This window comes from Phyllobates terribilis, unplaced genomic scaffold (assembly GCF_046119375.1).
Source record: "Phyllobates terribilis strain yellow unplaced genomic scaffold, ASM4611937v1 Scaffold_8__6_contigs__length_399053987, whole genome shotgun sequence".
NCBI lineage: Eukaryota > Metazoa > Chordata > Amphibia > Anura > Dendrobatidae > Phyllobates > Phyllobates terribilis.
The window spans coordinates 136,362,389-136,386,509 of record NW_027362768.1 but is presented as its reverse complement, the minus strand read 5'-3'; positions in this window follow the sequence as shown (position 1 = coordinate 136,386,509).

Sequence of the window (24,121 nt, the reverse complement as noted above, 5' to 3'; positions counted from 1 at the left end):
ATGAATCAGAATTTTTTGTAAAATTGGAGTTCAATTTGCCTTGAACTGATGCTTTCTTAAAGAATTCTGTGAAAAGAAATGAAACATTTTCAAGAATAAAAGAAGCCTATTTATTACTTCCACATTTACACCCTTCCGTATGGCTGGAAAGTTTTTAAATATATTAGCACAAAGTGTACAAGTAAAATTGAATACCACAACTAAAAGAAGACTTGGAGTTTGTTTTAAAAGCCGTGATGTTATACATGTAATATGAAGCCGTACCTCGGTTTCCATGTGAACGACTAAATGAATGTCTCCAGTTACTTGAAAAACAAACATCAATTCAAATAAAAATCCGTCAGATAAACTGTTATTAACATTTAATTATAAAGAGCCAATCTGTTCCACAACACTGCACAAAGGGGATTGAATTATATTAGTATAAAGCTGAGCATCATTGGAAAGTACAGGTGTCTGGGGGTCTGACTGGTCAGTATAGAAATTGCATAAAGTGATAACGATCACAAAATACATCTTCAATAAAGAATGGAGAAAATATTGGTCATAACAAGAGCGTATAAACCATAGAGGCAGCGGAGCACTGTAGCAGCTCTAGAACCATGAGAACTGATGGCCAATCTCAGTCTAGACCTATTTTACACCATTTCCTATTTTTCATGGGCTACAGAAACTCGTACTGGTCCATCTCCATTATTAGAGCAATATTAACTGAAATTCATGGGAGAAAAAGCTAAAAGTTCTTGTTATTCTACTCTCCTACAAGAATTTAAGGGTAGAGATGGGAGAACCCAAACTTTTATTCGGAGTTTGTACCGGACAGTTAGTGTCAGGTGCTAAACACCGAACACAGACTTCTCCCAGAAGCCCGTTGCAATGTTTGGAGTACCGGGGAAAGTGAGAGAGAATTTTCCAGCTCAAAACTTCATGTCTTCATTGTTTTCAATGAAGTTCGGGTTCTGGTTCAAGCTTCAAACTGAACTTTGGAATAAAGTTTGGGTAGGGTACCAGAATCCGAACTTCCACGGGTCCACTCATCTCTATTTAGGGGGAAGGGGGCTCTTTTGTCCCAGAATGGAAGAGTCTCATGGCATGATCAAACTAAGAAGAGGAAATGTTTTTTGTTTTGCTTTTTTTTATTACTGGACCTTTGTGTTTCTAAGCTTGTCCATGTTCAGAAAGACTTGAATCTCCAATACAACTTGATAAAAAAATATGAATTTTCCCATATATAAAATTATATGTAAAAGGAAATAAAATTGGATTTGGTGCCATGTTGTGGATATGTAAATGTCAAAAACAGTTCACAGACTGGCAGTGGACCTACTAAGTTGCTAAAAGTTTTTTGGAGGCTAGACCAAGTTAAATTGTTGCTCATACTTAACACCTTCACAAAGATAGGTCTACCCAAACCAAATTCCCAGGTTACTATCACATAATAATCACCATTGGCTAGAACATGCACGCAGACTTGTAGGGGATTGGTAGCACAGTACCAAAAAAGCAGATGAAGCATAGGCATTTGCAAGCTGAAGATTGGGCAGGTGGAGGTCTTGCAGAATGGGTAACCAAGAGACATAGGGTGGGGCTTGTGTGAGTTTTCGATGCAGATTTTCTGTATCTACTAGGTACATTAGTTTATTTGCATATTTGAGCCTTTTTAGAAACATTTTTTACCTGCGGATTTTCCGTAGGTAATGCACACCCACAAGAGAAATTGACATTTCAAAAATTCATTGTGGGAAATTACCTTAGAATCAGTTTTACTTCTGAGATAAGGTGCAAAGACAGTAGTGAATCAGACCCTAGTATTTGAATATGGTCTTTACTGATCGTCCAATGGGCCAAGAACAGCATAAAAAATGCAGCAGTATACTGTAAGTCAGGCAGAAGAGAGTAGAACCGGACAGGTAAGCATCCGGCATTCCTCAAGAACATAAAGGAAACCAGTCCGAGAACTATGCTTTGTTGACTTGGTCTTCTACATTTTGTCACCCTCAATGAAGCTTGGCTAGAGGTCTAGATCTCAAGTGTTCCTACTAATGAGAGATAAAATTTGGTTCAAAATATCCAGTGAACAAATTGACATAAAACAATTACACAAGGTACATGCGTTAATGTGCATGTGAATTCACGGCAGGTTTTCTCTAGCTGGATATGACGCGCCCAGGGGATGGGGACGACTCGGCGCCTGGGCCTTGTTGTTAGTTTTGGGGGGATGCAGCGGTGGCCGGCTCCCGGGCCCGTACCCTGGGGTCACTCTTAAAAGCAAGGGATAATGGGGGAAAGGTGTATGGAAAAGGGAATGTTCGTGACGCCACCCGTGGTGTCTGGTGAGGATCACCAGCGCTGCTACAGTCCTCTGAGGCCAGTGGTCAGGCAGCTTAGTTGGTGCGGCTCCCGACAGGTGGGGCGGGGCCTCAGGGCAGCGTAGGAAAAGGGATGCAGGACAGAGGGGACCCAGCCGGGTCAGGAGAATAGGCACACACACGGCAGTTCACTTCAGTACCTTTACTGGTGGTGTTTCAGGCACGATCCAGGGCGCTGTAGGGTGAAGGGTGCATTTCAGTACTCTCCCCAGTGAGCGGATGTGGGGCCTCCTGTTTCTTGCCTTTTCCTGTTAAGTTTATGACCTGCCTGGAGCTAGGCCTAACTTGATCTCTGTCTTGCACCTGTTGACCCGGTGGTAGGGCCTTCTGTGGGAGATCACACTCCCTGGTCTCTTGGGCCTCAGTGACTCCTGACCCTGGTATTACGGTCAGCTTTTGGTGTTCCTGGGACATGTAGTTCACCAGGTTCCAGTTGTTTCTGCTGGTCCTAGAGATCCTTGCAGACTCGGACCCGGTGTCCGATATATGGTTGTGCTCGGGGCCCTCACTAGGCTTCACACTGGCAGTAGGCCTCGCTACTTTTCACCGCTCTTATGGCGTCGGCACGCCTTAGGTTTACTAACCTGAGCTCAATGAGTCTGGACTGTGCTCCACTGCAGGATGGCTTCTGCAGGAGCTCCTCTCAACAGGCTTCCTTCTACAGACTAGATCCTCACAGACTGGAACTAGCTCTGTCCCAGAGGAAACTGTTCTCCAGACTAGACTGTAACTGAACTCCTTACAGACTTGACTTCAGACCAGACTGAACTGCCTAGCTCCACCTTCCCTATTTATATCCCTATCCTGGCTCCCTCTGGTGGTCTGAGATGGAAGGTGGAGGTGTGTGAATGTTACGAGGGCCTCTTGTGGAGGAATCCGTCCATGCACCCCTCTAGGATCTGTGGCACTAATGCACAGCAGGGCGCCACATTCCCCCCTAGCAAAGCTCAGTACTCCCGGACTGAAGTACTTTTCATAACAACAATAATAACAATCTTCCCTTTATGGGAGGCAATTTGCTTAAACGTTACATATAAAACATTATAAATAATAAATAGATATATACAATTTAATTAGCAACCCCAGAATTCAAGTCTCTTGCGGTGAGGTTCCCCGACAGGATGTCCATCTCACAGGTTAGAGTACTTGGTAGCCTGAGGGACCTGTCTCAAACCCTCAACGTAGGCCCTGGGGTGGCTGCAGGGCATGGAGATCCCGAGTTGGACCTCCAGTAGAGCCACAACAGACAGGTTTTTCTTCTGAGGTCACCTAAAGGGGCACTCCAGGGAGTGCAATTATTTACAAGAAATAGTTTTTGGGCTGCACATAGTCCTCAGCCACAAAGTTCTGTATGGACCCTGACGGGTAGCTAGAGGTAACAAGTGAAAGTGTCCATTTCACTTAGATTGTCCATTAGTAAGGCAAAACACGAGTTAATAAATACATATACATAAAAATACACAATATAATACCCCAGGGGCTACTATTTACACTGTCAGAGTTTCTTACTTTACTCTCTGTATCTGACAGGGGTCTGACCTAGTGTACTACGTGTCAACCTACGTGTTACTGGGATGCGTGAGGCACTAGTATTTGCACTACTTCCCATTCTGTCAGTTCTAAGTGTTGGGAAACTGCAGGGTTGCCTTAACATCTCTACGGGACTGGAAAGTATACCATTGGCTGGGCCTTCTTGCTCTGCTCCAACCGGGGATCCTTCTTCCGGGGATTCTTCTTGAGCAGGCTCTTCTGAAGCACTTACAGGCTCTACTTGCTGTGGAGGGTCTTCTGGCTGTTGAAAGAAGTGGATCACAGGTATTATTACTGCTCCTCCTAGTTGAGGCCAATCTGCCGGGAAATCTCCTAAGTCAGTAAGGAGTACTGCTTTTGACTCGCCCCCTGGGCCATGGGGCACTCGGATCCGGGCAATTAGGGAAACGGTGGGAGTAGTAGTGGCAACCCGGTTCCGTGGCTCAGGGTGGTCAGGCCAGTGATAGTCCGTTATGTGCTATTGATAATGTCCGACTACGCCACCCGTGGATTTGCGGTCATTAGGTACCGCCGCTGCAAGGCAGACCGCTGGGGCTGATGAGGTGTGCAGCTGGGATGGTGTGACTCCCCACGGGAAGAGTGCGGCCCCAGGGCAGTGTAGTGGATGGTGGGAGTGATGGTGGTGAGAGTCCCAGTACCGGTAGTGCTGGAGGCGCGAAGGAGCACACAGACAATAGGTTGCAGTCCAGGGTCTTTACTGAAACAGGTAAACTGACCCACAAACAGTCCCAGCTAGGAGGGGACCTGGATGTCTGAGAGCAACGGGGAAATTGGCCCTGGTAAGGGTGAGGGTGTAGGCCTACCGTGCTTTCTGTGCTCCTTCTGGCTATCTCCTCATTATAGGGTAACAGCCCACGTTTCCAAGCTTTCCGTGTATTCTCGCCTGTATGGCCTGCGACGTGGGTTCCTTTCTGCTCCCAGCCTTGTACGGCTTTGCTGGTCCCTTCGGTTGTGGCAGGGCCTCCAGGCTTCTTAGGCCAAGGAATATACAGTCCCTTGCGGACTGGTTCTCTGCTGGAGGATGTAGAATCCTCCCAGCCTCAGACACCAAAGTCTGGTAAAGTCAGTCTCTTATCTGCCAAGACAGGCTTGCTTCGCCTCTTGTCTCTGGCTTGTGGCTCTCCTCCTGCCACACTTCCTCTTAGGTGCAGTGCAACTGTCTGTCCCTGCTCTGCTCTGGGACAAGTCTCAGTGCTGAGACAGGCCATCAAGTTCTCTCTAACCCTGCCCCCAGTACCAGCTTTTATAGGGGCAGCCTGCTCCCCCTACTGGCCTGAGACAGGAGGCATTGCATGCTAATGTTCCCCTGACCAGAGAACCTCCCCCTTGCTCTCAGACACAGCTTTAATTACACTTGTGGCATCCAGGCCAGGGTGACACACTTCTTTAGGCTCCTCCGGTACGGTGAGAGGCACTTCTTCTTGGGGCTTTAGCAGATCTGGACACAACTTCAGATGGTCTCTAGATACCGTTGCAGTCGTTATTCCTCCGTCTTTGCTAATCAAACTGGTCTTCCTGTTATCAAATCTTGAATTTAACACAGTGTAGGGTTCTCTCTCCCACTGGTCATCAGGTTTGTGGTTTCTCCTTTTCCTCTTTAACACCACTTCTCCTGCGGTGAAGGGTTCTGCGGGTGCACTTTTATTGTAGTGGGCTTCCTGCTTGTCCCTTACCCGAGTGAGACTGTCTTCGACACAGGCCTGTACTCTTCTGTACTGCTCCTGTCTGATCGTGTCCCAGTCCTCAGTGGACATATCTGCTTCTGGTTCTACTACACGAAGCTCCAGGTCCATGGGCAACTTCCTGGGTCTGGCTCACATGAGATATGCTGAAGTACAATTGGTGGAACTCACAGGTATGTGGCTGTACAGATCTACCAGGTCAGGTAGTAGGTCTGGCCACTGATTTCTCGTCTCTAGTGGTAAGGTCTTCAGCAGGTCGATGACAATGTTATTCATCTTTTCACAGAAACCGTTGGTTTGGGGGTGGTACGGTGTAGTCTGGATCTTTTTACACCCGTACAGATGGCAGAACTCCTTGAACAATTCGGCTTCAAAGGCTGAGTCTTGATCTGTCAGCACTTGCTCCGGGTATCCATGGGGCCTGCAGAAGTACGCCTGGAACATCTTTGCCGCAGTTTCTGCCGTCAGGTCCTTGACGGGAGCGACCACCAGGAAGCGGGAGTAGTGATCCACCATGGTCAGGGCATAGGAATATCCTGACCTGCTGGGTGACAGCTTGACATGATCCAGGGCCACGATCTATAAAGGTCGAGTTGTCTTGATGGGTTGCAGGGGTGCCTTCTGGCTGCTGTAGTCTTTTCTTCTGAGGCTACAGGGTCCACAATTCCAGCACCACCTCTCAATGGAACTGTGCATTCCTACCCAATAAAACCGACACTTCAGCAGGGTTTCTAGCTTCTTCAAGCCAAAGTGCCCCGCCTGATCGTGGTACGCCTCCAACACCATCTGGATGTCTGTCTTGGGCACCACTATCTGCCATACCATCTCATGGGTTTTGGGGTTGACTTACCTCTGGCACAGCTTCTCTCTATAGATGAACAGCCGGCTCTTCTCATTCCACAGCTGCTTGGCTTGTAGAGACGCTTCCTTCTCCAGGGAGGAACCTTCCTGGGTTATAAGCTCTTTGATACGGCTGACAACCGGGTCGCTGTCCGCGGTCTCCTTCCAGCTGTGGTGAGGCAAGGGGTTTAACGTTTTACCGCGAGGCCTCCTGGAGGCTCGTTGCTCGTGGACCATCCCATTCCGATGAAAGGCAGGTAGTTCAATCTCCTCCAGGTCATCCACCTCTTCTTCAGTGTCCGACTGGTGAGGCATCCTGGACAGGGCATCGGATAGGCGTTCTTGCGGCCCGCCCGGTACTTAATAGTGAATTGGTAGTTTGACAGCCGAGCCATCCATCGTTGTTCCATGGCTCCTAACTTGTCTGTTTCTAGATGAGTCAAGGGGCTATTATCAGTGTAGGCAGTGAACTTACTGGAGGCTAGGTAGTGCTTAAATCGCTCGGTGATGGCCCAGACCAGGGCCAGGAACTCCAACTTGAAGCTGCTATAGTTCTGAGTTCCTCTCGGTCGGGCGGAACTTCCTGCTTGCATAGGCGATCATCTTCTCTCGACCATTCTGCATCTGACTCAGTACAGCTCCTAATCCTTCGTGGCTGGCATCAGTGTACAGCAGGAACGGTTGGCTGTAGTCAGGGTAGGCTAGGATCTCTTCGCCGGTCAGGATCCTCTTCATCACCTTAAAGGATTCAGCTTGCTCCTTACCCCACTGGAATGGGGGGCTTCTGCCTCTGGGGGACTGTCCTACCAGGAGGTCTTGCAGAGGCGCCGCTTTCTTGGTATAGTCCTTCACAAACCTCCGGTAATACCCAACTAGTCCCAGGAACTGACGTACCTCCTTAAGGCTCTTCGGCTCTGGCCATTTCTGGATGGCAGTGACCTTCTCCGGGTCTGGTGCTACTCCCTCTGGACTGACAATGTGCCCAGGTACTGTACCTTTCTCTTGAGCAGGTGGTACTTTGAGGGCTTCAGCTTCATCCCATACCGGGACAGCGACTCGAATACCTCCGCCAGGTGCTTCAAGTGGTCCTCATACGTTTTGGAGTAAACTATCACGTCGTCCAGGTATAGTAGTACAGTCTCGAAGTTGCAGGGTCCCAGGCAGCAATCCATCAATCTCTGGAACGTTCCGGGGGCGTTGCAGAGTCCAAACGGCATACTGTTGAACTCGCAGAGTCCCATCGGGGTGGTGAAGGCCGTGTTCTCCCGATCCTCCTCAGCCAGAGCTACCTGCCAGTATCCACTAGTGAGGTCAAGGGTGGAGAAGTATTTTGCAGACCTTAAGGCAGCCAGGGATTCCTCTATACGTGGTAAAGGGTATGCATCTTTATGTGTAATGTGATTTACTTGTCTGTAATCTACACACATTCTCATGCTTCCGTCCTTTTCCCTGACTAGAACTAGGGGAGCTGTCCAGGGACTACAACTATCCCTTACTACCCCTGCCTTCTTCATGTCGTGCAACATCTCCTTCGCCTTCTGGTAGTGTGCTGGTGGCATAGGCCTGTAACGTTCTTTGATGGGTGGATGGTCACCTGTGGGGATATGGTGTTGAACCCCCTTAATCCTCCCAAAGTCAAGTGGGTGTTTACTGAATACCTGCTCGTATTCCTGAACCACCCGGTGTACACCCTGTTTCTGATGGGCAGGAGTGGTGTCTGTCCCAACATGGAGCTGTTGACACCAATCCTCCACCTGGGTTGCCGGGTCATTATCCTCCACTTCGTCTGGTGAGGTTAAGGACTCCGCCATGTGTATGGAATTGTAATTTACTATGTACAGTTTGGCAACAGTGGCGTAGCGTGGTAATCTAACCTCGTCCTCCCCATAGTTTAGGAGGCATACAGGCACCCTCCCATTGTGTACATCCACTACCCCTCTGGCAGTCAAGAGTGTAGGCCTATGCTCCGAGCTAAGGGGCTCTACTACCGCCTTGTAGCTCCGTCCTTTGAGACCTATTGCTGCTCTACACCAAATCAGCATTTCACTCATTGGGGGAATCACAATGTGTATCGGGTCTGTCACCCGTACATTACCAATTTCACCGCCTGTTAGCTTTACCTGTTGCTGGTACATAAGGGCTCGGATCTCTTTCTGCAGCGCCCTTCTCTGCCCTGGTCTGGCAGTGTCAGCTATCTGTTGGAGCAAGAACAACACTTCTCCCAAACAGTTACTAACAATATTTGTGCCAAGTACCATATACAAGTCTGTATCATCAGGATTAGTCTCTACTACAATTAGTCCCTGGTCCTTCAGTTCCACTCTTCCCACCTTTACTGCCACATCCTTAACCCCGACTAGGTTAAGGGGGAGGCCGTTTGAGGCATACACGGAAAGATTGGGATCTGGTGGATGAAGTACGTCTATGGACCAGAACCTTTTGTAGAGGACATCAGGCATGATAGTTACCTGAGATCCTGTGTCCAGCAGAGCGGGTGTCACGATGCCGTCCAGCACAATGGACAGGAAAGGTCTCCCTCCCACGAACCTGCGGTACCAGTTTGATGGGCCTGGTGGGTCTACTCCTGGGTGTCGGCCCTCGGCCCCAGGGTTTGCTCGTTTAAAGGACAGCTCTGGACGGCGTGACTTGTCTTGTGGCAGCGGTGGCAGACAGGGTCCCTCGGCAGGCGGCGTTGGTCGCGGGTCCTCCCAGGGGGTGGCGTTGTCCTCCTCCTCCTTCTCATCCAGGGGACATCCTCAGGGCTGTCGGCTAGCAGGATCCTTCCTTCTGCCTCGGGCTCCGTTCGCAGCTGCAGGGCACTCAATACAGTGGTCAGGGTTTTGCTCAACTGATACACTTCAGAGCGCAGACTGTCCAGCTTACTAGGGGATGCTGCTTGCACCTTGGCTTCAGCAGCCACCAGGGAAAAGGTGAACCTTGCAGGCACTGGGGTGGCCCCACCCTGGTAACATTGGATAGCAGTTGTCTCCAGGGGCTGCAGTCCTTTTATAGCCATGTCCTTTAGGGTGTCAAAGGTGGCATCTGGATGGTCCAGGGACAACCGACGCACAGTCCTTCTGTCCTCTTGGGACCTCAGTCCCCGGATAAACTGTTCCTTCAGCATTTTATTTTCATTATCGATGCTGGTTGGACTAACCTGTTTCAGAGCTCGCAGGGCCCCTTGTAAACGCCAGGCATAGTCCCGAACACTGTCCTCCGGTTGCTGAGAGCAGTTGTAGAACCTCATCCGGAGGTCTGTCTCAGTACGATTCTCAAAGACAGTCTGTAACTTTTTAAAGATTGCGGACACTGACTCCTGGTCTGTGGCCGACCAGGTTTCTACTTCTCGCTCCGCAGCTCCAGTCAATTGTCCCAATACAGCAGCGGCTCTTTGCTTGCCTGTCATAGAGTACATGTCCAGTTACCGCATATTTTCCTTTTGAATCCAGACAGGGTATCTGGTTTGCCACTGTACTGGGGGAGCCACTTTGCTCCAGGGATGTACAGTAGGGTCATGGGTATGACAGGGGTCACAAGCCCTGCTGGTGGAGCGGCTGCTTCGGCCTGCTCGGTGCCAAGCGCGGGTTGATCATCAGAGAGGTTAACCGGTACTCCGGCGTTGTGCTGTTCTTCGGACATTCTGGCGCCCCCCTAGCGAACCGTGGCCTACCTTCTTTTCTTTTCTTCCGGTAGGCCACATCTACGCAGGTGATGGTCTTCCTTCAGGACCTTGCGCCGCTTGCGTCCTACGTCAGAGCGTTCACAGGGGCTCCTTCCAGGACCTGGCGCTTCCGGGTTTGACATCGAGGCGTGGGGCGTGTCCGGGGCTTCGCGTGCTTCAGCAGGTACGTCTCTCAGTTTGCCGTGGTTATGCCCTTCTTCCCGCTCGGCGGCACAACAATGGCGGTGATCTTCGCCACAGTTAAATACACAGTTCTGATTAAAGGCGCACAGTACCCGGTGGCAACGGGCACAACACTCCATCGTTGCAGCGGGCTCGGAATCCTGTTCGTGACCCCAGGAAGAGATGACGCGCCCAGGGGATGGGGACGACTCGGCGCCCGGGCCTTGTTGTTAGTTTTGGGGGGATGCCGCAGTGGCCGGCTCTCGGGCCCGTACCCTGGGGTCACTCTTAAAAGCAAGGGATAATTGGGGAAAGGTGTATGGGAAAGGGAATGTTCATGACGCCACCCGTGGTGTCTGGTGGGGATCACCAGCGCTGCTACAGTCCTCTGAGGCCGGTGGTCAGGCAGCTTAGTTGGTGTGGCTCCCCACAGGTGGAGCGGGGCCTCAGGGCAGCGTAGGAAAAGGGATTCAGGACAGAGGGGACCCAGCCAGGTCAGGAGAAGAATAGGCACACACGGCAGTTCACTTCAGTACCTTTACTGGTGGTGTTTCACGCACGATCCAGGGCACTGTAGGGTGAAGGGTGCATTTCAGGACTCTCCCCAGTGAGCGGGTGTGGGGCTTCCTGTTTCTTGCCTTTTCCTGTTAAGTTTATGACCTGCCTGGAGCTAGGCCTAACTTGATCTCTGTCTTGCACCTGCTGACCCGGTGGTAGGGCTTTCTGTTGGAGATCACACTCCTTGGTCTCTTGGGCCTCAGTGACTCCTGACCCTGGTATTATGGTCAGCTTTTGGTTTTCTTGGGACATGTAGTTCGCCAGGGGTTCCGGTTGTTTCTGCTGGTCCTAGAGATCCTTGCAGACTCGGACCCGGTGTCCGGTATATGGTTGTGGGGTGAGCTGGTTAAGCTCCTCTGCCCCCTATGTAGCTTGCTTACGCCACTTGCCTTCGGCCGCGCTCGGGGCCCTCACTAGGCTTCACACTGGCAGTAGGCCTCGCTACTCTTCCCCGCTCTTATGGCTTCGGCATGCCTTAGGCTCACTAACCTGAGCTCAATGAGTCTGGACTGTGCTCCACTGCAGGATGGCTTCTGCAGGAGCTCCTCTCAACAGGCTTCCTTCTACAGACTGGATCGTCACAGACTGGAACTAGCTCTGTCCCAGAGGAAACTGTTCTCCAGACTAGACTGTAACTGAACTCCTTACAGACTTGACTTCAGACCAGACTGAACTACCTTCCCTATTTATATCCCTATCCGGGCTCCCTCTGGTGGTCTGAGGTGGAAGGTGGAGGTGTGTTAATGTTATGAGGGCCTCTTGTGGAGGAATCCGTCCATGCACCCCTCTAGGATCTGTGGCACTAATGCACAGCAGGGCGCCACAGATGCTCGAAAACATCTTTTATTCAGGCCCCCCCAACTGCCTCCGCCAGCACCAAAAAGCTAGTAAACAAGGATGTAGGAACCTGGGGGGTCATTTTATCCATCCTACAAGAAATGGTAAGTGGAATCTGCAATTCAGCGCCAGGCAGTCTTGTCCAGGGAGAAAGGGAATATAGGAACCTGCAAAAAAAAGTGGGAGTTCATGTTGATTCATCATATGATCGATGGACCCATCCTTTACAGATCCAAAGGCATTTCATAAAAAATCTCAGGCAACTAGACTAATGTATAGTGATGTGCATTAGATCAGAGGTATAATTAATACTTCTCATTTGCCGCCTGTACAGCATGAATTTAAACCGATGGATACTGATACAAAATAAAATAAAGCAAGACTTAAAAGAAAAACTTTAGAGCAAAGTCAGCTGTCTACTAGGAGATTAAAAAAAAACACGTATATATATATTTTTTAGCAGGTAGAGGTAGAGCTGAATGGAAAAGCACCGTACCTGCCGAAACAGCAAGTTCAAACGTATAACTATATGCAAAGGAAAGAAAAAAGAAACTGATAAATCTCCAAATGTGACAAAGTTGTGAAACGATTCGAGATACGAGACAGAAGAGAGACCTAAGCGCTGTAAATGTGTCCCTGTCACACAAGTGTGGAAAAATAATAATCAGCAGCCTCAGAACTAAAAATTGAAAAATAAATGTCTCTTCCATCTTGTAAAAATGCAACTAAATCAATAATGAGCACAAATGAGGAAGTAAAATCAAATCAATATAGTCAACCTAGGAAATGGAAAACTACAGCCTTATAATTAAAGCCATGACATATAGGGACCTCAGAAAATGGAAAAATATAGGTAGAATAGAACCAGATGAAGTCTTTGTAGCAAAAAATAGTTGAAGCCTTAAAGGGTTATTCTCATTTCTGCTCTTCATGGCCTGCTAGCTACGTATTATGGAGCCTGCTAGCCTGACCTACGAAGAAACTTAGGAAAGTTAACAGTCTTTATACTTGATGATTCTTCTCTTCCTGGCTTTATGCTTATGTATACAGTATGTTAGCTGTTATGTGTATGTTAATGCCACACCAGCTTATAGCTCAGCAAAATCAGCAGCCAGGTCCCAGTGGTGCACATGAGCCATCCCCATTTTTCTTGAACAGAGGTACTTCTTTGTAATTTACCATTGAGCCATCCATTAGAATAGACCATAGTGGCCAACTCTTCAGGAATGGAGGAATTTCCTGGGATAAGCAAGACTTTTTAGACTGCTGGTCAAATTTCCTGGGCTCAGCCTAAAACCTCATGGAAACTGGTGATTCTGTGAGATTTCTTCATCTATACATGCTCGGAATAAGGTGTTGGAAGAGGACAGCATCAGTAACTAAAAACAAAAAATGCTTAGCACAATGCAATTGGTTCATCCTTCTAGATCCTTGCATGGAAAGTTGGCAAGTAAAAGAATGGTAATAAGTACAAAGAAACATGAATGTATTAGCCATCAGAAAAACATCAAATCTACTAGTACCTGCTTAGAAGTCTACTGATTGGCCATCGCTGACTTAAATGACGCGCCCCCTGGGCCATATTCTTTAGGGGGAATATCCGGAGCCGGATCAGATGGGAGTTGTAGTCTTCCGAGTGGCTGTGACCCGGTCCGTGCCCAGGGTGTCAAACTCAGTTGTATGTGGCAGTCCTACAGATGTTATCAAGTTCTTAATGTCGACTACGCCACCCGTTGTGTTGCGGTCACTGTGGCCGCCGCTGCAGCAGGGTCCGCTGAGGCTGGTGGTGTTGGTGCAGCTTGATAGGATAACCCCCAACGGGAGGGGTATAGCCTCAGGGGGATCAGGTGCAGAGGATGGGAGTTGTGGTGATGCAGTGTAGACGGCAATCAGAGACAGAGTCGGGTTATGCAGTTTAGGATGTTTACTCACTGCTGATGTTCTGGTCACTCCAGCTTCGAGTGACCTCCCGAGCCGTGCTGCGTCCACCAGGTTCTGGATCCAGCCAACCCCCAAATAAGTCCGGAGCGTGACCCTGAGCTCTCCTTCTGTCCTTTCTCTGGCCGTCCCCACTATTGATCCACCCAGGTCCAGCTCCCTCGGGCCCTCTGTTGGGAGACCCTTGGCCTTGGGTTCCCTGACCCTCCACGTGGTATGCCTTCGTGGTGGATGTGGTGGGTGGCCGTGGCAAACGCTGCCCACGGCCTCCGGTCTCTGGCTGGGGTGTGTTTTTGCCCCCACCAGCTTGGGTTCCGGTACCCTGTGCCGACTCTTCACCCGGGGATTTAGTTTGGGGTCTTAGAGTCCTTTTCTTCTGTTTCCCCCTCTGGGTCTCTCTCTCTCCTCTCTCACTCTGGGTCTCTCTTCTCCTCCGCTCGCTGACTTTTTCTCTGCAACTGACCCTGTTCTTAGTTGGTGCCCACCTTATATACACCCTCTATGTGTGAGCTCAGGTGACCAGCACCCAATGAGCTCCTATCTTTACCCAGGCTGCTCCCCCTATCTGCCCCTACACTACTTGGGATGTACCACCCCCCTCCCACTCCAGCCAGGAACAGACTCGGTCGTACCTGCACATTTCTAAGTGGGAGTACCGTCGGTCTGCTCCTCGGAAATGGGATGTGTGTAGTGCATGCAGCCTACCGAGCTCAGTTCCACACTCCTTCCTTACCCGGGAGTGGAATATCACACCTCTGGGTTGAGGTGCAATACCCCTGTAGCAGCCGAATCCTCAGGGTGCTACATAAACACTGGTGAACAGGTTAAGGAAGGTATTTCCCTTTATGGGAATGGATTTGCCTAGTGAAAATATTTTAGGGAATTAACATATGAATAGAGATGAGCAAACCTGAACTTAGAAGTTTGGGGTTCATACCGGACAGATAGTGTCCGATGCTAAACGCCGAATACGGACTTCTCCCGGAAAAGAGAGAGAGCAAAAATTTTCTGGCTGAAAAGTCAGCGTCCCCATTGTTTTCAATGGGGTTTGTGCTCTAGTTCAAGTTTGGCTACAGTTCTGGTACCCAACACAAACTTTGGAATAGGATTTGGGTCGAGTACCAGAACCCAAACTTCTATGGGTCCACTCATCCCTACATATGAACCAAAATTAGTCACTAAATACCTTGATAGTAAATAGATTGAAATATCCTATGTCTGTAAACTAATGAATTTCAACAGCTGCGCACTCCACCAATATGAGTAACACGAGACCATGACCCTATTAAAGTGGAATTGTCACCAGGTCAAAAGTGGCCAGTTTTTGGTCTTATTTTATTCCCCCTGCTCTCCTGAGTATTACACTTTTTCTTTTTTTTTAATTCGCCATACGGGTCCAGAGATATGGGCCTTTCTATTTAGTGCTTAAAGATCTTTACAAAAGGGGTGTGGCTCATAGGATTCTCTGGGGGCGGATATTTAAAATGCTCTGCATTATCATCCTGTGAGCACCGCCCCCTTGGTAAAGACCATAAAATTTAGCAGTAGATTTAAAGGGCGATATCTCTGAAACCGTATTACAGATTTAAAAAAAAAAAAATGGCATATTCAGCAGAACAACGAGAATAAAATAAGAGCAAACACTATCCACTTTTAACCTATTGTCAGGTCCTCTTTAAGCTTTCCTCTGGCAAAGTACCGCCCTAGATGACATACAGTAATGAGAATTGCAACACTAATCCAGTAAAGTGAATGGTGTTAGGGTGCAGTTTTTACAAAATTCTGGGTCAAAATAAAATCTGAACACTTTTGAACACCGTTAAAACCAATGGCAGGCAAACAAAAACACATAGAAACACATAGAAAACACCTTCAAAGGTATCCAAAAGCTGACAAACTGCTCAGAAGACATAACTAACACATGGAAAAGTGACAAGTACATATAGTCATGCGAAAAGAAAAGAGGTGGAGGAGTAAAAGGAGGAGGAGACACAGATATAGGCATGTCATGCCCTTCTCCAAAAAGTGAGAAGCCGACACGGCCAGTCCGTTCCTGCCCGTGCCACCTCCGTTTGTGCCAGAGCCACGGTGGACCCTGACGGCCAGCCCCCCTCTCCCAATACTGGTGCCTGTCAGGTGGTGGGTCGAGCGAGCCCCCCTGTGGTGGAGGCAGCTCTAAGCTTTTTAATTTAAATTGTCTCTCTAATTTGAATGAATACACTTTAAATCCTTTTACAAGGATCTATTGAAGGGCAAGTCTCATGCCAGCAGCCACGTAATTCCAGCTCCAGTAGCATCCACTAAAGCTGCTGCAGTTAAAAAGCTTTTATAAGGATCGAGCTCTGCTGTCCACCGCAAGGCGTCCTACCGCCAGTCCCAGCCCCTATGCCTTGGGGTGCCTCCTGATGCTCTTCACTGAGTATCCCGTGGTCCCGAAGCATTTCCTTTGAAAAAATTAAGTGTCCAAACTACAGGTGGTGTAGCTTGCTTAACAGCCGGGATAATCCGCTGACTAGCAGACACTGCTACTAGGCGCAAAGTATTTCCTGGGCTAGATGCAGTTAAAAATTTGTAATTAGATACTCTCGTTGGATGCTGAGAAAGCATTCCATAGAGTCTCCTGGCACGCCATATATTATTCTCTTAAAAAGCTTGGGGTAGGGGTCTAGGGGACCCTCTTATAGCCAAAATCACGGCCCTGTATCGCAATGCTTCACCTAGGCTGAAGATAAATGGAACTGTAGCACCCCGAGGGCTCGGTTGCTGCAGAGGTATTGCACCTCACCCAGAGGTGTGATATCTCACTCTCAGGTAAGGATGGAGTGTGGATCAGGACCCCGACACCTGCATGCATTACACCACATTGCCCTGGGGCAGGGCAACCAATATGCCCCTGAGATGGGCACGACAGTCCCTGTCCCTGGCTGGAGTGGGGGGGAGGGAACACTGAGGAAGAGGAACCCTGTAGTGCAGGAGCAGGGAGGAAGCAGTTCCTGGGTGCATTGAGAAAGGAGTATAAAAGGTGGGCACCATCTTAGTTCAGTGCAGAGAAGTCTGAGCAGAAGTGACAGGGAGCAGGGGCTCTGCATGAGCTCTGCTCCAGAGGCGGGCCTAGTAACAGAGGCCCAGGCCTGGAAGAGGGAGAAGGAAGGAAGAGGAGCGGAGAAGGCTCCAGGAACAAGGAACGAAGGGATCCCAGGGGTGTGGACGGGCGAGTCGCCACCGCACGCCCAAATCCACCTGCGTGGAGGGGTCAGGCCAAAGGGGGAGACCGGTCCCCGAAACTAGTGGAGGCGGGAAACGACCCTCAGCTAGAAACCGGAGGCTGTGACATTTTATGTGGAGCAGCCCCTTGCTACACCCGCTAGTAGGGCAGCACATAGGGTCAGGGAAACTGGCGCCAAGTTTACCAAGAGGAGGCCCGAGGCAGCCGGACAGAAGGGTTGGTAAGAAAGGCCAGACAAAGGACACACAAAGGGGGTCCTGTGAAGCGCTCCAAAGTTATCTGGGAGTTGTCTGAGCCCCTCACCTGGTGAGCACAGTACGACGTGGGCAGCCGTTACCTGCAGAAGTGGTCTGGATAATAAGAACTGTGAGTAAAGGCCCTGGACTGCATCACTGACTCCGTGTCGTTACTGCTGCTGCCCTGCACCATCACCCCCATCCTCCGCATACACTGCCCTGAGGCTATACTCCTCCCGTGGGGAGTTATGCTACGCTCTGCTGCACCCACAACACCAGCTTCAGCGGTCTGCCCTGCAGCGGCGGATCACTCTGACCGCAATCCACGGGTGGCGTAGTCGGACATTTAAACATCAAAACCACATAAATAGTTCCGCCACTGGTTTGACCGCCCTGAGCCACGGAACCGGGTCGCCGCCACGGAGACTACAACCACCAGCATCCACCAAAATGGGTCCGGCTCCGGATGTCCCAAGGCCCAGGGGGCGCGTCAGAACATTTTCATCACCTTTCATAATCACCAATGGGACAAGGCAGGGATGTCCTCTGTCCCCTCTCTTATACATCCTAGTGACGGAGCACCTGCTCTCATCAATTCGCCATAACCCCAATATTAGGTGGATTGAGGTGGGAGGCACCGAGTACAAGTGCTCTGCATTTGCTGATGATGCCAATCACATATATCCATCAGCAGGCTGTTATGGCTGAAATAGATCACTTTGTTACATGGTCAAATTTTAAAATCAATACAGCGAAGTCTGAGGCCCTCGATGTCTCCCTCCCCAAATCCATACAGGATTCCATCCAGTCCAACTTTCCCTTTGCCTGGCCCTCACAGGGTATCAAATTCTTAGGAATTCCTATTCATAGAGACCTCTCCCGTCTATGTTATCTTAATTTTGGGCCCTTTATTGAACAACTCCATACAGACCACGGTTGGCAAGTTAGAACTGTAAGATTCACTACGTGAACCACTGGTGTTTTGGGGAAAAGCACATGTACACTGTATTCCAAATTATTATGCAAAAAGTGTTTAGGAGTGATAAGGTAAGAATTTGTTTGTTTGTCAGTTAAACTCATTGATGGTGATGTGTGTCAGGGCACTTTATATCACTGTAAGCAATTGCAGACACCTGTGCTAATTAGTTTGGCAGGTGTGTCCAATGAACGGCAAGACTACTTAAGAAGGCTGTCCAACATTATTAAGCAGCCTACATTTTCTGCCAAAATGGGAAAGAAAAAGGATGTGTCGGCTGCTGAGAAGCAACAAATTGTGGAGTGTTTAGGTCAAGGCATGACTACAATCAACATTGTGCGATGATCAGGATGAAGTGTCTTGGCAATCAAGAAGTATGTAGCTGATTCACAGTACACACGTGTGCGTGCTGATAAGGGCAAATTGAGGACTCTTTCCTACAGGCAATTACGTCAGGTTAAAAGAGCAGCGGCAAAAATGCCTTGTCATAGCAGCAGACAAGTTTTTGAAGCTGCTGGTGCCTCCAACGTCCCCCGAACAACAAGATGCAGGGTCCTCCAGAGGTTTGCAGCTGTGCGTACGCCATCCTGTCGACCTCCTCTATCCACTGCACACAAGCAGAAACGGCTCCAGTGGGCCAAACATTACATGAAGACTGATTTCAAAACTGTTTTGCTCACGGATGAGTGCCGTGCAACGCTCGATGGTCCAGATGGATGGAGTGGAGGATGGCTGGTTGATGGACACCCCACGCAAACACGGCTACAGCGCCAACAAGGAGGTGGTGGAGTAATGTTTTGGGCTGGAATCATGGGGAAAGAGATTGTCAGCCCCTTTAGGATCCCTGAAGGGGTAAAGATGAACTCCATAATGTATGTGGAGTTTCTCAAACAGCACTTCCTGCCATGGTTCAAGAAGAAGAACCGTGTATTCCACAGCAAGATCATTTTCATGCATGATAATGCACTGTCTCATGCTGCACATAACACATCTGCATCTCTGGCTGATATGGGCATAAAAGGGGACAAACTTATGGTGTGACCCCTATGCTCCCCTGACCTCTACCCCATTCAGAACCTCTGGAGCATCATCAAAAGGAGTGTCTATGATGGCGGGAGGCAGTTCACATCTAAGCAACAGCTCTGGGAGGGTATTCTGTCCTCATGCAAAACAATTGAAGCAGAAACCATCCAAAACCTGACAAATTCAATGGACGAGAGAGTTCAGAAGCTCCTTTCGAACAAGGGGTCCTATGTGCAAATGTAACATCAACTAGAATAAAGTTTTGAGTTGAAAACTGTTTGATTTCAGTTTCTAATAACCTGCTAATGCTTATAATTTCAAAAATGACCATTTTTTTGGTCTTTATTAAAATGAAAAGGTTGATCGAAGAGTGTGGGGGATCTAAGAGTGTGGCAACCCAGTAGTCAGGATTACTTCAAATTCTGACAATCTGAGGGTCATGTTGCAGGTAGTGCAGCAAGAAGGCACTTATGTGTCTTGCGCATCTCGGAGCCCCAAAATTATTTTCCGGGCTAGATGCAGCTAAAAATTATTATTAATTTTAAATCTGGTGGAGCTTAGTATAGATGGCCTAATAGAATCAGTACTGCACACTGCTACAAAGCCCAAATTATTTTCCAGCCAAGATACAGATAAACATGATTAGTAATTTTAAATCTGGTGGAGCTTAGTATAGATGGCCTAATAGAATCATTACTGCACACTGCTACAAAGCCCAAATAATTTTCCAGCCAAGATACGGATAAACATGATTAGTAATTTTAAATCTGGTGGAGCTTAGTATAGATGGCCTAATAGAATCATTACTGCACACTGCTACAAAGCCCAAATAATTTTCCAGCCAAGATACAGATAAACATGATTAGTAATTTGAAAGCTTAAAACGGTTGGTGAGGTGATTTTAACCAGTCATCAAGCTTTTACTCTCCCCAGGATGACACAGGGGTAGAAAAGTCGTTTCAGATCCATGATTTGTTCATCTTTATGAACGTGAGTCTGTCTACATTATCAGTGGAGAGCCGCGTGCGCTTATCTGTCAGCACACCACCAGCAGCGCTGAACACACGTTCAGACAGAACGCTGGCTGCGGGGCATGACAAGATCTCCAAGGCGTAAGTGGCGAGCTCAGGCCATTTATCCAGATGTTGCCAGCAGATACTGTGTTTCTGTTACGGTTTGAGTGCTGAACACTCGACGGTCCCACGGTTGGCAAGTTGGAACTGTGAGATTCACTACGTGCACCACTGGTGTTTTGTGGAAAAGCACATGTAAGATTCTGCAACAGTCTCTGCTGATACTCCTGCATGCGTGCATCCCTTTCTATGGCAGGAATTATTTCTGCAAATTTACTTTTGTACTGGGGATCTAACAGTGTGGCAACCCAGTAGTCAGGATTATTTCTAATTCTCCCAATTCGAGGGTCATGTTTCAGGTAGTGAAGCAAGAAGGCACTCATGTGTCTTGCGCATCCAGGAGCACCAAGTCCCTGTTGTGTTGGTGGCGAGGTAACAATCATGCTTCCTTCCTCTGTCCTCTCCCCCCAACCTCGCACAACAGAAATGTGATCAAGGTCTCCCTCATCTGATGAGTCTTCCATCAGTTCGTCCTCCACTTTTTCCTGGGCTCCTGCACCTTCCTCACTAGTCTGGCTGCTACCATGCGTCCTGGTAAAACCATCTCCCCCACCCTCACATGCCTGCCGCCTTGGTGCTGCCGACTGTCTGGACCTTGCAGATGTTAGCCCTTCCGCATACAACTCCTCCTCCTCTACTTCCTCCACCTCCTCTTGTGCCACCACCTGACTCCGAATTCTGTTTAACATGTGCTCCAGCATGTAAATCACCGGAATAGTCATGCTCATAATGGCATCGTCAGCACTAAACATCTTCGTCGCCATTTCAAAACTGTGCAGAAGGGTGCATAGATCCCTGATCTGAGACCACTCCTCCAGCGTGATTTGCCCCACCTCTGGATCCATTTGGCCCAGGCTATACGTCAGAACGCATTGCACCAGGGCTTGTCGGTGCTGCCACAGTCGCTGCAACATGTGCAGAGTTGAATTCCACCGGGTAGGCACATCGCATTTTAGCCGGTGAAGTGGCAGGCCCAACGACTTCTGTAGAGATGTAAGTCGCTGAGCTGCGGGATGTGAACGGCAGAAGTGAGCACACAGCGACCGTGCCCTCTGCAGAAGGCCATCTAGTCCGGGATAGTGGGCTAAAAAGAAGAGGTGATGTTGTGTGCGACATGCTGGTGGAGCGCAGGTACACCTTTCTTTGAGAAGCAGTGCCGACTGGGCATCTGGTCCTGGGGCACTGCGACGGACATAAGGTCTCGAAAATCCTCTGTGTCCACCAGGCGGAAAGGCAGCATTTCTGTAGCCAAGAGCTTGCAGATGGTGAAATTCAACCTCTTAGCTTTCTCATGGCTAAGAGGAAATGGTCTTTTACTTGTCCACATCTGAGCGACTGAGGGCTGGCTGTTGAGCTTAGACGGGGTTGATAAGGGTGTCCCCAGCAAACTGCCGGTCTGTGAGGAAGATGCAGGCGGACATGTTAGGTTGCCTTGATCCAAAGGTGGTGCTATCGATGTCAGACAGCGCTCAACGCCAGCTGGTGTTACCACCTCCAAAGAAAATGATGACCTGCCAATCACGCTGGCTGTTGCGGGTAAAGAGGTGGCAGGTCTGCGTCCCAAAACAGGTGTGACTGCTGTCCCCCCAGCAGGGCCGGCGTCAGCACCCGGCGCACCCGGGCAAATGCCGGGGCCCTGAGCAGGCAGAGGGGCCCACTGGCGGTCGCGCACAGCGCTGGGCTATGGGCGGAGGAGAGCGGTGTCAGTGCCCGCCCTTCTCCGCCGCTTGCTCAGGGCCCCGGCAGCTGGATACTTACATCTCCCCGTGCCTCCGCAGATCCGCTGTCTTCCTGCTCTGCGCTCCCTGTGACGTCTCAGGTCAGAGGGCGCGGTGACGTCTTTTCACCGCGCCCTCCCCTGAGCCGTCACAGGGAGCGCTGAGCGGGAAGACACCGACAACGTTGGAGTTCGGACCCGAGCAGCGGGCACCGGGCAGCAGGTAGCAGGTGAGGAGAAGGGAGGTGAGTATTTGATTTTTTTTTTTTAATGTATGGAGGCATGTGGGGGTAACAGCCAGCATGCAGCATTATATGGGGGCCAGTATCCTGTATGGAGAGTTATAAGGGGACCGGTATCCTGTATGGAGCGTTATAAGGGGACCGGTATCCTGTATGGAGCGTTATATGGGGGCCAGTATCCTGTATGGAGTTTTATATGGGGACCAGTATCCTGTATGGAGCGTTATATGGGGGCCAGTATCCTGTATGGAGCGTTATATGGGGGCCAGTATCCTGTATGGAGCGTTATATGGGGGCCAGTATTCTGTATGGAGCCTTATATGGGGGCCAGTATTCCGTATGGAGCGTTATATGGAGGCCAGTATTCCGTATGGAGCCTTATATGGGGGCCAGTATTCCGTATGGGGCCTTATATGGGGGCCAGTATTCGTATGGAGCCTTATATGGGGGCCAGTATTCCGTATGGAGCCTTATTCCGTATGGAGCCTTATATGGGGGCCAGTATTCCGTATGAAGCGTTATATGGGGGCCAGTATTCCGTATGGAGCCTTATATGGGGGCCAGTATTCTGTGTGGAGCGATTCACCGGTTTCTGAGCTATTGTGGAATTTACAATAGATATCACTCATGTAATGTAAGAAGTGAAATCTTTGCATTGTAATATATATATATATATATATATATATATTTATCCGCTGTATCTCTGCATCATGAATCGTGGTATGTGTTAAAGGGGCCCACTGAGACTCTTTCGCCCGGGGCCCAGAAAAACCTGGAGCCGGCCCTGCCCCCCAGTCACAGAGGATGAAGAGGCCGCAGATGCACAAGATGGGGCAGAAGGTGGTTGGCCGGCCGGCTAGTCCGCATTGTAGCACAGTGAGCTTCCCACTGCAACTTATGCTTCATGTCCATGTGCCGGTTCATGCATGAAGTACTCAAACTATGTATTTTTTGGCCTCTACTTAGCTTTTGTTGACAAATATTACAGATAACATGAGTTGGGTCATCTTTATCGATCTGAAAAAATGCCCAGGCTATGCAAGGCTTAGCACCCATGCGACCTGAAGAGCCACCACGACTTGTGGTCAGAGGCAGAGTTGTGTTTGAGGATGCAGTTGTTGACGTGCTTCCAGTACTACGTCTCTGTCCAGGAAGGCGCAACTTGACCTCGTCGTCACTAGCATCCTCCTCCACCTCCTCTGCTGACCTCATCTCTTGGCTGACTGTGGGTTGACAGTAAGTGGGATCTCCAACCTCATCATCATCACCCTGTGTGTTATCACACCCGTCGTCCTCAGAGCCAACCTGTTCCTGCCCTGACAAAAAACTAAAGTTGTCGCTCCAATGAGGTATTTGAGTCTCATCATCGTCTTCCTCATTGTCTCCACCAACAGGAGTTACAGTTTGGGAATGAGGGTCTACATTATGGTCAGAACCTTCTGCGTCTGGTCCTGGATCCGACTCATAAAGATTCTGGGCATCAGTGCAGATCATTTCCTCGTCTGGATTCACAGAAGCGCTGGAGCCGACCTCTGATTCCCAGGCTATAGTATGAGTAAACAGCTCTGCAGACTCAACCATCTGTTCTACCTCATACTCAGACGGGCAGCTGGAGATTTGGGAGCTGTGAGGAAGCAAGTGCGATTGGGGTGACACCTCTGAGGACTGGAGTATTTGTGATGTTGAAGTTGATGTGGAGGAGAGCCCACTTAAAGGAGCACTTGATATCCGTTGAAGCACCTGCTGTTTTTGTGCCTCATCTGGAATTTGTAGCGATTGGCGTGGCCGTAAGAAAGGGATCTTATCACATTGTCCGCTAAAAGAAGTAGACATTTTAGTTTTGCTGGAAGATGGTCTTTCTTCTGCAGATGTTACTGTTGCTTTAACACCTACTCCACGGACACAACCTTTATTCCCCTTCCCAACACGCCTATTCCCCTTTCCACCAG